This window comes from Dinoponera quadriceps, unplaced genomic scaffold (genome assembly GCF_001313825.1).
Source record: "Dinoponera quadriceps isolate SergipeBrazil2010 unplaced genomic scaffold, ASM131382v1 scaffold3807, whole genome shotgun sequence".
In the NCBI taxonomy this organism is placed as follows: Eukaryota; Metazoa; Arthropoda; class Insecta; order Hymenoptera; family Formicidae; genus Dinoponera; species Dinoponera quadriceps.
The window spans coordinates 138,578-153,664 of NW_014557804.1; the positions used below are offsets into that span (position 1 = coordinate 138,578).

A 15,087-nucleotide genomic window follows, 5' to 3' on the forward strand; every position below is an offset into this window, starting at 1 on the left:
TACGACATATATATATTAATATAGAATTTTATCCATATAATTAATAATTTTATTATTAACTATTTTTAACAAGTATCGACAGCGGTAGTGATAATTTATATATCTTGTGAATCGTGTGTCGGTTACGACGAGAACGATTGCCGCAAGTAATGAACTTGATAGTAAATCAGTGAAAAGTTATCAGCAAACGATAAACGAAATCAATAATGCGTAATGAATAGATAAGCTTCTGAAAATTCAGGAGTTTCTTATGATTTTGGGCATAGAAGATATTTAATTTTTAATCACTTTAGATTTCACAAATTCTCGCCGATGTTTTTTTCATTTACTTATTAAATTTGACCGCGTGTTAAGCTATTAATCCCTTTATATATCTTAACGTTTTATATAGAGACACGTTACACCTTAAAAATATCTTAAATTATACGTTTGGCACGATAGAAATCAATAACCGAATAATCAAAATCTCATCATAATTCCGATAATATATATGCTTCTCGCTCGACATAGAGAAGACCTAATTAATGAATCATCGGCAATTATCTCGAGGATGCAGTATCTGGAACTTGCGTTTCAGGTGAAAGGATCTATTCGAACTCTTGGAGCGTACTGTGCACGCTCATTGGTTCGGACGTACCGACATGACCGGAGAGAGAGAAATGCGGATGAATAGAAACGCGTACATACGAGGATCGTTTTTGATAAGTCCTTAGAAAGAATATGAAGATAAAATTTTTTGCAGCAAAATAAATTGTTATTTTTCAATTTTTCAATATAACTTCCCTCAAATTCAATGCACTCGGTCCAATGATGCTCAAGTATTTTTATATCTTCTATACAATACGATTTATCATTCTTCTCAAAACAGCTGTTTACAGGATGAATGAACCAAATCTATCTCCACCCAACTATTTTTCAAGTTTGGAAATAAGAAAAAAATTACAGGGAGCTAAATCCGGAGAATACGGAGTAGATGGTCAACGAAGCGTAATTCGTGCAATTTGAAATTGCAGACGTGTGCATCGTCCTGATGAAAGAGCACTATTTTCTTCGCCACATTTTTCCTTGATCGCATTAAGTTGGTCCAATAATGACGCATAATACTCTCCTGTGATGATTTCCTGTGACTTGACGTTTTTCCCGATAGACGATGAGCAATATTCCATCGCAAAAAACAGTTGCCTTGACCTTTTCAGTTGATGGAACTGTTTTTTGGCGCGCATTCATCAGGAGAAGTTCATTCTTCTTTTGTCTCTGGTGTGCGGATTCTTGTTTCATAAATGATTAGGAAAAAACGAAAAATCCTTTGGACAAATCTGTCTGAAACTTATAGAGGTTTGGTAAAACGTCAATTGTCACGTCACAGTTTGATATTAGTGGCGCCTCTCGTCTCATATATTTTCCAAGGAAAGATAAGGTAAGAACCGAAGCTCGTCCTCGCGGAAGAGGTTGCTTACCCCGTAGCCGGGGACGCGACTCCGATCATGCGTGAAATGGCTTGGCTTCAAAGTCGAGATACTCCTTTTTCCGCTCCTTCTGGGTGCTCGTTCATATTCAAAGGACTCGCATGCACCGGAGAGATTATTCAGGGCTTTGTAATAATCCGCGCAGTCCGTCGCAAGCTGCCTGGAGGGAAAGCAACACTCACGAGCTTAATGTTTTCTACATGTTAACGAGAACAAGTTGCATATCCAATATATGTTGCGAAACCAAGTGCCGGGAACGATGAGTTGCAGAAAATAATTCTTTTAAAATTAGTTCGAAATGAAAACTCTCTTTCTCTCCCTTCTTCTTTCTTTCTCTCTTTGTTTCCACCCTATGAAAATACTATTTTGCTTGACGTTTTGAAAATAAATGTCACGTTATAAAGTGTTTTCTAAATCGCAACACGTCTCTCCAAGACTTGGTGTTAGAAGTATAAGCTCAGAATAAGGGTTAGTATTCTAGAGTTAAGTGGATTGAATAATACCGATTTATGTCGTTATATTGCAAGAGAAAGGAAGTCTTCACTCGGAACATTCCCTCAAATCGACCGGTGATTGAGGGAACGTTTCTTATCCATTCTCTTTAGCGAACGACAATGTTGTTAATCGACGTTAGCGTGACGAAGCACTAGAATGCAGTTGACTGGTAATGTTCGATCGTCGGCCGCGCTTCGTCTTATAAATTATTGCGAGTGCTCGACTCCACGGGTTACCGTGGAGGTGGTCCTTCAGGCAGGGTTGCTACCTTGGAGCATAACCTGACGAATGGTATCCTGACAAGCAGCCTGTTGCGTGACCTGGACGATCAATATCTGTGCGGGCGCAACACCCGCAAGTGTTCCTCGTATCTTCGTATAAACTGACGCGCGTCTCCATCGTAAGCGTATATTCTTTTTCCTTCCTGTTTAACCTTTTCAAACTCGAAGGAGTTCTTCCGCGTATTATATGCTGCGCTTGGTCGATGAGAATTTCGATGAGAACCCCGGGAACACGATGCGAAACTTTCGAAACGGTCGTACTCGGATTTTGCTCAAATTTTCTGCGAACACCTTCTTTCTTCCCGACAGGGAGAAAGAAAAACGAGCTTCTTTACATGCCACGTGTATATGTTATCAAAGACGTTCGAAAAATAATATGTCTTTTAGATGATAAGAAGGATATCTTCGAGACGTCTTTTAGACACACGTGTAGTTTGGGCTTTTAATTTCTCTTTCGTAGTAAAATTCGAGTATGATTCTAATCGGCAATTTCTTCAAATAAGATCGTACACTTCCTCTCTCCTTTTGTGTTATCGCAAAGCAATTTCGGTTTGTTATAAAAACCACTAGACAGGTGTAAAAAAAGTGATTTATTATCGAGGAAAGTGCTGATACAAACGTGCATAAAATTGCAAAAGCAATATACTCCGTCGCAATATCGCGGCGACCGCTCGAAGATAAAAAATGGTATCGACGAAAAATGTTTTCATGAACGGGAAGTTAAGGTTTACGTGAATATAACTTTGCTGTTTTGCTGCTCACTCGCTTGCGCCGCAGATACAGCGCGACTTCGTTTAATTCCTCTCTTGTCAGATTTCAAGGAGTTGAAGGAGTTCAAGAGAAGTGTGCTTTTCATATTATACTTGGAGTACGTAGACATCGTGAAAGACGAAGTGTCCCGGTAGGAATTTTTATTAAATGCGAAGCAAAAAGGGACGGAGATAGAATGAGAGGGAGAGAGAGAGAGAGAACATTAGCGTGCGTATCTCTTTACTTAAGCTCCGTTTAATTATGCAGCTTCTTAATGGAGAAATATGGCGATATAGATGTTTGAGGAAAATCGTCTTTCGAAATTAACGATGGCACTTATCGCGTGTCATCTTGCTTGTTAATGTCATTCACGTAACGAATAAAGGGAGACAACGGATTAGTGGTGGAAACTGGAATAAACGTAAGGAAATTAGGAAAATTCTACGTGACACGGCAGATAATTTATTTATTGCACGTTAAGTGAGAACAATGAGAAAAACAGCTTGCAAATACAATATAATTCAACTTTTTAATATTTGTTAATACATATTTTGAACGAATAAAATTTCAAATATATTTTTCTAATCATTTATTGTTATATCATTTCTAAAATTTGTAATGAAAATACCGTAGACTTACAACAAGAAACTTGCCGTTTCGAAGTTTAGATATATATAGATTTATATCTATTTCTTATAAATGTCGGAAAAAGAAGATGGTCAATGCTAAATACATTCTGTAGGCCACGGTATATATTTAGCTAGCTTATTTGTTACTTTCATATCCCCGTGCTCCCGTTTTATTTAAAACACGACTCAAATGTCACCCGCGAAGGATGTCATACAGTGGTGAACTACTAAATATACCGGAAATTTCTGATTGATTTTTTCAATTCTATCTACACGTCATAAGCTCGTCATTACCTAACCTTCGATATGTCACGTAAAACAAAATTGCAATGTCTGACAAGGCATTTGTGGCATGAAATATTTTTCAAAGAAAGCAGAATCTGTGTTACTGATTATAGAATTATTAGCAGTATTCACAGTAAGCACTTCTCACTATTGTTACAAAAGAGTAGACATAGAAAATATTTCTACTATTAAACACGAATAAAAATAACCAACATTCAAAATTGGTGGAAAGTATGCTTGGAAGATGCGAAAGAATAATGGATAGCGACAACGATCGGATAATTTATTAATACAAAAGCGTTGCATTGATTGTAGTATAGTATAGTACGTGTAATTTTCTTCATTTTTTTAATAATAAATGGTTATGTCAGTCGCGCTTTTATTAGACAGACTGCAAAAGTTTACGAAGCAATTACTTTAATACTTAATTTCCAGTAAATATATTTGTGGTATTTTAGCTAATTAATCTCGTATTTTGCTCAGCCAGTATAATTATGCAACAGAACCATTTGCTCAGCGCGATCTCCTAATTGTTTTGTGCAGTGTATAATGCGCATCAGAATTGCGCCACCGCACGCGAAATTCACGACTACTTCGATAGATTTTGCGGTCATCCTGGTGATTAATACTCTAGATTATCCGTATGCGTATTTGTGTAGCGATTACACTCTACGAGCAGAGATAAATTTCGTTGAATTACAGTGTCCGAGATATAGTATCATCAGTTATCAGTGGTTCTTTATAAAAGAAAAAATGCACACACAAATAAAAGCCTTTTGTTGCGTTTCGCAGAAACAAGAGTTTCGGGTACTGAGGTTATCAACTGAAAGCCTTCTGCTAAGATTAATTGATATTCAATTCACGACGTGCAATTCGTGTTCCTGAAACGTCGCATCGCGTTTTCTCACGATTCATTGCACCACGACGAGATAGATAGAGCAAGTTTCGTTGATGCCGTCAATAAAATCCACTGACTCCTTCGCAGGCTAAATCCAGTAAGTAATTCATTCATTCCGCCGAGACACTCGTTAAATGCCGTCAAAATGTGAATATTAATCGAGTGAGGTGCGCAATCAACGTGCAGGACGGCTGGATGCACAGGCTCGACCGAGGTTACACCGAGATTGGACGGAGCTCCGAAACGGCGCAGTTCAACGTGAATTGATGAGCGTTCAACTTCAACGCTCAGAAAGCGTCATATATACAAAGAAGTAAATTGCATTGATTCCCAACTGAGCACGGTAATACGCTTAGACCGTTCGGATAATTCATTGGATGGAATATTTTTTTAATTAATTTTTTCTTCTACAAAATATTCTGCGAAATATAATATGCACGTATATTATTTTTGCCGACAATGTTCCAAATGAATGATCAATCTTCCGCAAGTGTTGAGAAAAATATCAAAAGAATTGTTTCGACTCAATAACAACGAAATATTATATTGTGTGAATATTACATGTGAATTGAAAATCGGAACGGGGGGAATTTCACAGTGAAAATTACTATAGAATTGCGTAACTTATTTTGCCTTAATTAATTATCATTCTAATACGTGTATTTTAGGAAGTAAAGTTTACAACATTTATTATGTTTTTCAGCAGGATAAGCTCTACTGGTAATAATACTCTACAATTAAGAAATGCGGTGAAAAAAAAAATGTATACGAAAGAGCTGTGTGTGTATTAATACGTGTAATATTCTCTTGAACGTGTGTGTGAAAGAATCATACATTTAAAAGAACGAAGCTTATCCCTCCGTATATCAATTATGTCCCCGCTCAAGATAAGAGCTGCTCTTCATATCGAATGGTTTAGTATTCTTAATTCCGCTTCGACATATATAACACGTCCGTCCTAAATTGGTTAAATCGCGCTGCAGAATGATTGGCAATCTCTCACCATGCGTGTCGGACTTGCACAGCGACAGCTCGCGGTCGTTGTTCAGGCAGATCGTCATGGCTCGAGAATTTTCTTCAGAATCCTGGGAAAAGGGCTCGAACGCAAAGAAGCTACCGGCGTAACTTGCCTGCACGAGGGTGGACCGAGGCTGCCAGCAGGTGGCAGGTTCGCTGCGTATCGATTTCTTACGAATCTACCCGGGCTTGCGGAATCGTACAGGGCGGTTCACGCGAGCGGCTCTACGTGATCGCTTTCCTCTCATCCAGGATGGGATTTTTTACGCAACTATGGGACTCCATATGGATTTCCTATAGGGTTCCGTAAACGTACAGTGAGATGTCACTAACAGTGCGATTTCAAGCGGCTTGCGTTCGAGTGGTTGGTCGGTAATTCATTTTCCCAAGAATATTTCCAAATTTTCCGAGCACATCGTATGGAAGAAATGTTTGCATTAGAATGTTTATATGAGTTCTGGAATAACTGTAAACAATTAAGCGCGATTGTTGGGTAAGTAACTTGACGATAACTATGTAAGCGCGGCTGTTATGCACATCGTTTAGAATACAAACGGTGGTGGAAACGTCCGTTTATTCACGAGATTGGCGCGACATATCGCTGGCATAACCCTTCGGTTGTCTCCCTGGAGGACCATTGGAATAAGGAGAGAAGTAATCTCAGGCGAGACGAAGTTTCCGCAAAATGTTGTTGGACATTGATGAATTAATCGACGGACATATTCTGCAGACTAATACTCGATATATCACAGCATGTTAGCGGACATCGCGTCTATAATTTTCCACGCGATCTGAAAATATTTCGCTCTCTTGTTGTGAAGTAAATCGGTATTGTTCTTTTGAGATGCGCTCCTTTTCAATTATTGATAGGAAAATTGGCACATTAACGTTCCTCGCCGCGTCATTCTCGATATCTACGTGAATGCCGTCCTTTCCCGACTTATTCGATCGCTCGATGAAAAAATAAAGAGGCCAGCCTAAAAATTGCATCTCGGACAGTGTTACGGGATAATCGCGGATAAAAGGTCAGGGCGCGTCGGAATCTCCGTCAGAGTCGATCTGTGTGCAAATGAAGAAGAACCATCGCGAAAAGCGCCGAATAAAGGTTGCGGGAGTCTGGTGACGTAAACAATGACCTGCATGCCGGCCTCGGTTATTTTCGTTTAGCCTGCTTCGCAATTTCCGATTCTGTCCCGTGTGTTCTTCTTCACGGCATCGCATCCTGTTTTGCGCAAAAGACGCTCGTCTGGCGACCCTTTAACAGCTGAGTTTTTTTCAGTGGCTGTCCGCAAATTAAATTCATCGAACTTAGCAGTGCGACTTTTCTTTCACCACACGAGCACTTGTGATATCCAATGCCCTGATAGTAGCATAAAGGGGATATTATCTTTTCATATGAAATTCTTTTCATTCTCTAGTAATACAGGATTCGATAGAGTTTATCTTGCTAAGAAACAATAAATTTTACTAAGGAATCTTTTTTTCTTAACAGTTCTAAAAATATAAATAGCACATTGAAGAAGTAATATTCCGTAAGTGCAAAATCGCAAATTTTAAAGAGAAACTGTTTTGCTCTGGAAACTGCTTTGCTCGGTCCAAGATGTCATTTCTATCGAGCAAATAACCCTGTTTTCGAATAGAGAGTGATAGAATTTTAAATTCGCTCAATTCGAAAATGGTCATTTTTCTAGATACGAAGTAGCGTTTCTTAACTGTTGACACGCGAAGCAGAAGAATGAAGATGGAATGTCGATGTTTTTCGGTTAAAAAACTCTGTGGTAATTTTTACTATTACATTCCCTCCGCGTAGTCTTATTTACAACGACTGAGAAACCATCCTGTCCAATTATCATCTCGTCTCGTACTCTTCTATCTATAAATTGTAAAAAGAGTGACGATGAAATCAATATATTCTGAGATGGCTGTCTCTCCACAATGCACATTTATTATGTAAGAAATTTGCATTCCTGCTATATGAGTGTGTTTGTCTCAGAAGAATGATCTTCCTTTCTCTTCCTCTCGGTCGAGAAGGAAATATTGTCTTTCATGAGCTTTTAGGATCTGTCGACAGCGCCGTATATTTATTTTGCCGAAAAAGTGGAGTACACAGGTCAACAGAACCCGGTGTGTGGCAATTCATTGTGTTTATTCGTTCGCTCGTTGAAATCCAGCGCCAACCGATGGTAGTTAATGTGGTATTCATGGACGGACCACAAAGAGAACAACATACCGGTATTGCAAGAGCTACAAAACAAAAGTACCGATTAATACATGAATTTCTAGCTCGAACAATTTATTTCACCGTTAACATAAAAAATTGAGATCAATTAGAAGTGGGAAGGTAGTTTCTGATAAATTATGCCGCCTGTTAGATGATTAATTATTCTGCGTCAAGTTCTTACGAAGCCGAGAACAACGTGTACCGCTTCATGTACCGCTAAACAAACCAGTTAAAGCGCGAATTACTTCCCTTTCTTCTTCTCTTTTTCTTTTTCCCTTAATTGGTTACAAATGATTGAATTAAGCGCTGCTCCCCCTTTTTTCCACGAATTCGTTTCAACTTAATATGTGGAACAGATTGTCAGTTCTTACGAGTGTCTGAAAAAAGGAATAAATACCAACCAACAGTGACATTATATCAATTTTATAATTTTCCACTCAACGATATAATGTATCTAACGGTTACGTACATTGTTGAAAATCATATTGTTGTTTATCGGATAATCAACACTATTCTCGCTATCTTCGAGGATGACTTTTGCATCACGAGTGTCTCAATTGAAGTCTCTGAAAACTCCATCACAGCAGAATAGCTCGAAGAAATGTAGGCGCGAGCGAATTGCGTCGCGTAATCATCCTATCTGGGCTGCTATAAGTCATTATTGTCGTGAGTGCGTAGAATTCGCGAGACGGCCTTGAACTTTGATTCGCCGGCTTGATTGGACGAGCCAGCCACGGAACTTTCGATTCTTCTCGCGAGCGTGTCATCATTGTTTCGAATCAACTGATTAGCGAATGCATCCTGTGCGACAAGATGCAGAGTAGCTTGGACCATCTTGCAATTGTCAACGGAAGACACTCGTTATCTCTTCAACTGACGGATCGTTATTCTCTCCCGCGCACACATCTAGCGCGTTTTTGCTTTTTCGTCACAGTGGATAATTGCCTCCTTTTCCGGGATTCCGTTGACCTTTGAAACGATTGAACTGCGCGTCCCAACATACGTATACTACGTGATATTAAAGCACAGGGGAAGAGTCTGGGAAGCGGCGAGCTTTTATTGATGTGAGATTTAAAACACACCCACGGTCCGCACGGACCCTCGTACGTACGTACATAGTTTGACCTTACAGCCGCACGTATCATTTTCACTTGTCGGTGTGTGCGCGCGGCTTTTAATTGAAACGTCCGGGAGTAATGTACGCGTCCGTGTTCAGAACATTTCCGAGGAGAGAATAATTTGTGTTATTTGGAAAATTGCGCGCGCGACGAAGAGGGTCTATTTCCCCGATCAACTGGAAGGGAGAAAATTCCATCCCGTCTGCCAGACTATATTGCCCGCTATCGACACGGTAAGCAAGAATGGTTTTGCGACTTCTCGTCTTTCTCGATATGAGCTTCTTTTTTTTATAAGAATGAGTTTGACGTCGAGGCTCGATGTGAATTTCCGCTTGGATAACATTCTCCTCCCTCAATATAATTGATAGTTAGCTCTTCTGTGCTCGGCGATCTGTTGAGAAGATACGCGGCAGGATCTGGAAATTAATTATTGATGAACTATCGGCAGAGTGTGCCGGGCGTCTTCGCGGATAAGCTCGAGTTGCACGTAAATCACGCATCCGCCGTAATTTCATCCACGCAAATAATTGCGTGAAATTCGTTTAATCGTAATTGGCCATGCGAGATATGAAATATCACAAACAACGGCGTACGTACGCGATTCGATGAGATGAAAGTTTATTAATAATTCATAAATACGAATTCCCGCTTCCTCCGTGCGAAACTAGAATGCGGAGGATGCGGACGAATTATTTAAATTGTTTTATCCTCTCTTTTACGTAACGATCGGAGCGCGCGCGAAGAGAAAGGAAGGAAATGGGGGAAAAAAAACAGAGAGAGAGAAGAAAGAAAGGAGAGTAACGAAAAGAATCTAAAATAAAGAAAAAAAAGAAAGAAACCAAAAAAATAAAAAATATTGATATGGAAGAAAAAGAGAAATAAAGAGAATATAAAATATCGATAAAAAAGGGAGGAGGAGAGACAACGCAAAGAATAAAATATCAATGCGAGATATAACACGATGTGTCGCGTAAAATAAAAATTAATGAATAAATAAATTAACGTAATCGTAAGCGGTCGATGTAAAAATTCGCACTAAACGAAAGAAAAAAAAAAAGAGGGAAGAAGATCGAGTTATTGAACTTAACGAAATTTCGTACGCGCACGACAAGATATATGGTAGCAGTATTTGTAACAGATTTTTTCGAATTGAAATTCTGCGATACGGGCCAATACGCGCTATGAATTTGCTCGGTATGTTCCACCTTATCAGCGGAATCGGCAAGCTATCCACGTTCGATGTAATGCCTACTATCGATCCGGGGGGTGCACGTTCGCAATTATGTGATACTTGATATTGCATTAAGCAGCACAGGCTACGTCTTTATATAACGGTCGCAATTTTCTTTCCACCTTCGAATCGGCTTAGACAAGGGAAGATTTCCGCTGGCGATTTTACGACGTCCCGACCTTTGACTTTCGCGGATTGCCGCGAGAAAGGTCGACAAATAAATCGCATTGACATCGCCGAGACGATGTGGTGCACGAAACGTATCGATGGAAAATTCCGCCGAGTTTCCGCTAAGTAATTTCAACGCATCGAGAAGCTAGTAATTCGTGTTTTTCACAGACAAGAAAAAAGGGAAACAAGGGGTAGAATAGAAGGACAGATAAGAAGAGAGGAAGAGAGTGGCATTTGAGGAAACGGTTCAATCGGAGGGAGGGAGAGAGAGAGAGAGCGGTTGTGGGTAATAAAATATCCACTCTAAATCTATCGAGCTAGGAATCGGCCGAGCGGGCCAATTAATCGCGGTAAAAGCACCGTGCAGCAAAGACGTCTCGTTTTCAGATTGGATCGCGTATAATCGATAATTTAATGAATCACAGGCCGCTTCGCACCCCGTGAAGCACGCTTATATAAAAGCCAAGTTGCTCGCTCCGAACAACGCCGAAGGGCGCGGAAGAAGAGAAAGGCGCCTCCATAGCAGAGCGAAGGGATTAGATAGTGTCGGTTTTATATATGTATATCGCCGCCTGAAGCGATGCTTTTTGACGCACCTCTTGTATCCATTCGCCTTCGAGCGTAACGTTCATTTATCATAGGGATTTCAATAAGTTGGTAACTGGAACGTTGGTAAAAGGGCGTTGAAAAAAAGATGATACTTACTAAATACATTTGGTTAAATTTATATAGTTCAAGCAACTAAATGGTTTTTAGAATTATATATTTATTTCATCCAATCAAATTAGTAACTGTTGCCGAATGGTCCGAGTTATTTAGTAGCAGTTACCAAATTTTGTTATGTTATCAAATTCTTCCTTCAGTATGGTTTAATCGCAGCTATCAATTCGAAAACCCCGCCTTCGTGGTTCCACGAAGAAAAACATGCATCGTTAAATCAGTAACATTATTTAATGGAAAGGGATAGAAAAAATGGGAGACACTTTCAAAGAACCGCGGAAGCCGGCCGGGAGGTGTTAATGATCGTCGACGAATCGAGAAAAAAATGAACGAGCGGCGGCGGCCGAAGAAAACAAAAACTTCCGGTCTTTATTACTCGTTGAGAGGCGACTTTCTCTCTCTCTCTCTCTCTCTTTCTCGCTCCTTTGGGAAAAGCTCCGGGAAAACCTCCGGGAAGCTTGCAATCACAGATGAGACGTCGTTAGGTATTCCGCACGCGTACCGGCGGGTCTTCCCGTTAATAACATCACGCATTTCGAACATCTTTCCGTGCTCATGCGCACCTGCGTGTCGATACGGCGCGCAAGTCCTGCGGGCTCTCACGTAACGCTGGAATATCCTTCTCGTTGTAATACTTCCTGTAACGCCGCGTTAAAGAACGCTATCAGCAGCGGCCTGATGCTACGATATTACATTTATCAATCAGCCGGCAAAACTATCAAAGCACGAAAAATGCTGATTTTTCTCTGAGTTTTAAAATATTATATGAATTTTATTGATTTTTTCTTACAACTGTGTCGAAGCTGTAAATCATCTTTACACAAATTCATCAAGCTTCTCCGTGTTGTATTATTATCTTTCGAAAGATAATTAGAGACTTTCACCGACTAAGGTTAACCGACGGATAAACTCAACGGAATTGACCATTCATCAGCTCAGCTAATTGACCAATGCGATTGGTCAATACCGTAGAGTTAATCATTGGGTTAACCGGAGCTGACGGAAACGGCCCTAATATTGTCGCGTACCAATTACCTTATTGAGATAACTGACGTTATGATGGAAGAGGAGGAACTATCTTAATAAGTTGCGACTTGATTGTGCGTCAATGTTTTCACTTGGTCGGTTTCGAACGAATCACGAATTCATATTTTAACGGAAAAATGGCTATTCGGTATTCTGGAATTACTATGTTGTCGAGAGAAAAATGTAGAGCGCACGTGGCTCGGAAGCTAAACGTTTGTCTTGTGTCATGGTTGGGATCACCTGTTACCACGAGGATATTGATTACCATGTATTACTATAGACGAGACATTTGTTTGTCCAGGCATTGCGGCCATAATTGAATGGCTGATGAGAAAAACGTGGAAAAATACAATGTTCGTAATTCAGCGGTGGGATTATAGCGGTGAGATCATAAAACCGACGTAAAATTATCGTCGTTCGTGTCTGTTAAGCGGGTTTATGTGCCACCGATATATATCTATTGCTTCTCAAACATCGGCAAGGACAGGACATGCAAGTCGTTTATATAGTACTCGAAATATAAACGAAGCGATTTTTTAGGTCTCCTTACTTCCTCTTCAGCTCGGGCCGCGCAAACGTAACGCTCAGTCGACATTACGAAATGTGTGAGGCGCTTGCTGCTGAAAGTTCTTATCTTCCTTTCTATATATTGTTATAATATATATATATTGTTAAAAACGTAATAAATTAATTATATGTAAAGGAGTTGTCTCGATAAAAGCTTTTCAGATAAGAAGTGCCTCACACATTTCGTAATGTTAATGATTCTTAGGCTGATTTAATTATAATTATCTAAAAAATAAAATAACTAAAAATGATAAAGAACTGATATGAAATATTTCATCTGAAAGTTAAATATTTCGTTGTTTTCAAGAGGTATTTTAAATTACTGAACATAGAGAAAAAGATGTAATAAAAAAACTAGCCTGTTATTTTCGGTTGTTTCTCAGCGTACCCATCAAAATCGGTAAGGAACATTATCGACGTAGTCGTTTGTAAGATGGCTCTCTGAAATAGGAACTAGGCTAATGTCGTTGCTACCGAAATTTAATTTATTTGAACTTCGGCTCTACAGCGAGAATATTCACTACCAAAGACAAATGACATTTTACTACATAACAGAGATTCAAGACGATAGTGTGTGTTACTTTTAAAAACAAAACGGTTATTTTGTTCGTTATTTTAATTACGATTAAAACAACGATGTCGTGTGCTCGTATAGCATAAAGAACGTAATATCGATAAAAGATTAAAACGAAATTCCAGGTAATCCCTTTCCAGATAATTGCTTTTCCTTGCTACTCTCGCGGCTGTAATCTCCGGGTAATAATTAAGTTATTTAGGGTTTACGGTAAATTACTGCAACCGGTAAGGACGCGCCCCTTATACGGAATAACATCTCCTGTCAAATAATAAATGAAACGGCGTCATTAGTGGAATACTTATATATCATGTAACATGCGCGGAAGTAATTATGTTGATCGATTAAAGAAAATCCATAATATTCTATAGAAGCAAGGATATATATATCAAAAATATTTTGAGAAAAATCCAAAAATATCTTTTCATTTCCCCGTTTCATTATTATTTCTTGGTAAATTCGTTTTCACTTCTTCTCCCCTCTTTTTCCGTAATACTATTTTCCCAAATACAACGAATTTCCTATTGGGAGGAGACAATTTATACGAATACCAGTTTATATGCGTTTGTAGATTATACCGCCATTGAGAGGTCGTGGACAATTTAAAACGTAGTTTTCGGGAACGATATATAACGTGTGATGGATATGTAAAGCGATTGATGCCAGTATAATTTCAGATTCCAATACCGCGCGAAAACGCACAAAAACGCGTTTTGCCGGCTTTTTATTTTTACGTTTATTCGTTGTCAACTATTGTTCGGTGAAAATGCGACAATTCAAGAATACAAATGAAAGAATGATTAAGAACGGTTAAAAATAACATTATGAGTTACGACACGTTTGCGAGGAAGAACCGTTGATCGTTTTAACCGTTTTGACCCTAAAATGTATTGTAAAAAATAACCGCACCATCATTGAGAAATTATTGCCTCGTTCCGTTTTAAATTGACGCTCGATTACGCCACAAAGCAAATAATTCGTAAAAAAAACAACGGCGAAAGATTAACATGCGGGACTCCTATCTCAAGAATCGGTCGTGAAAGCAACCTCTGGTGGCGTATCAAGTATCGTATAAAGCGGAGGGAGCGGAAGGACAACGCTCGAAGATATGAGCGCGCGGCTTACGCGCGAGGTGTGCGCCTCCACTACCACCTCTACTGTCGCCGCCTCCGCCACCATCGTCGCCGCCACCACCACCACCGCCGCCGCCCGCCACCATCGCCGCCACCACCGCCGCCGTTGCGGCCACCACCACTTCGTACCACCTCTGCCTCCGCGATCAGTCGACCCCGTGCAACGCGGCACGCCGGCTGTCGCGTGATAACATTTAGGTGCGTTGCTAACTTCGAGCTGCCGTCAAACTCGCAATTCCTTCGTCAAGGGACGTCGCGAGGTGTGACGCGAGAAACGATACGCTCGGGGGGTGATATCGCGCGGGTGCACGAGTGTATATGGGAGGGAAGGTTAGGGTGAGTTTAGAAGTAAGGAAAGGAAGAATCGGGAGGACGGGGGTTATCGGGTTAGAGAGTGGATGTTGGCCATTTGAGGAGTCACGGTTTCCGTGAACGTTACGGGCGCGACTTCACGGCGAGATGGAAAACGACAGTTGTTGCGAAGAAGTATCGTGCAATTATTTTC

General features: G+C 40.0%; 1 protein-coding gene across 5 annotated transcripts in view; it reads left to right on the forward strand.

Moving 5' to 3' along the window:
- The first annotated feature begins 14,749 nt into the window (after positions 1–14,749).
- Positions 14,750–15,087, forward strand: part of LOC106749460 (acetylcholinesterase) — a 107,772-nt gene continuing 107,434 nt past the window's right edge. For 3 of the 5 annotated variants that reach the window (XM_014628913.1, XM_014628917.1, XM_014628918.1), the window contains exon 1: positions 14,750–14,918. The gene's annotated coding sequence lies outside the window, so the exon portion shown is untranslated. Of the gene's footprint in view, positions 14,931–15,087 lie in introns of all 5 variants that reach the window. The other 2 variants (XM_014628916.1, XM_014628915.1) reach the window with 2 other exon arrangements.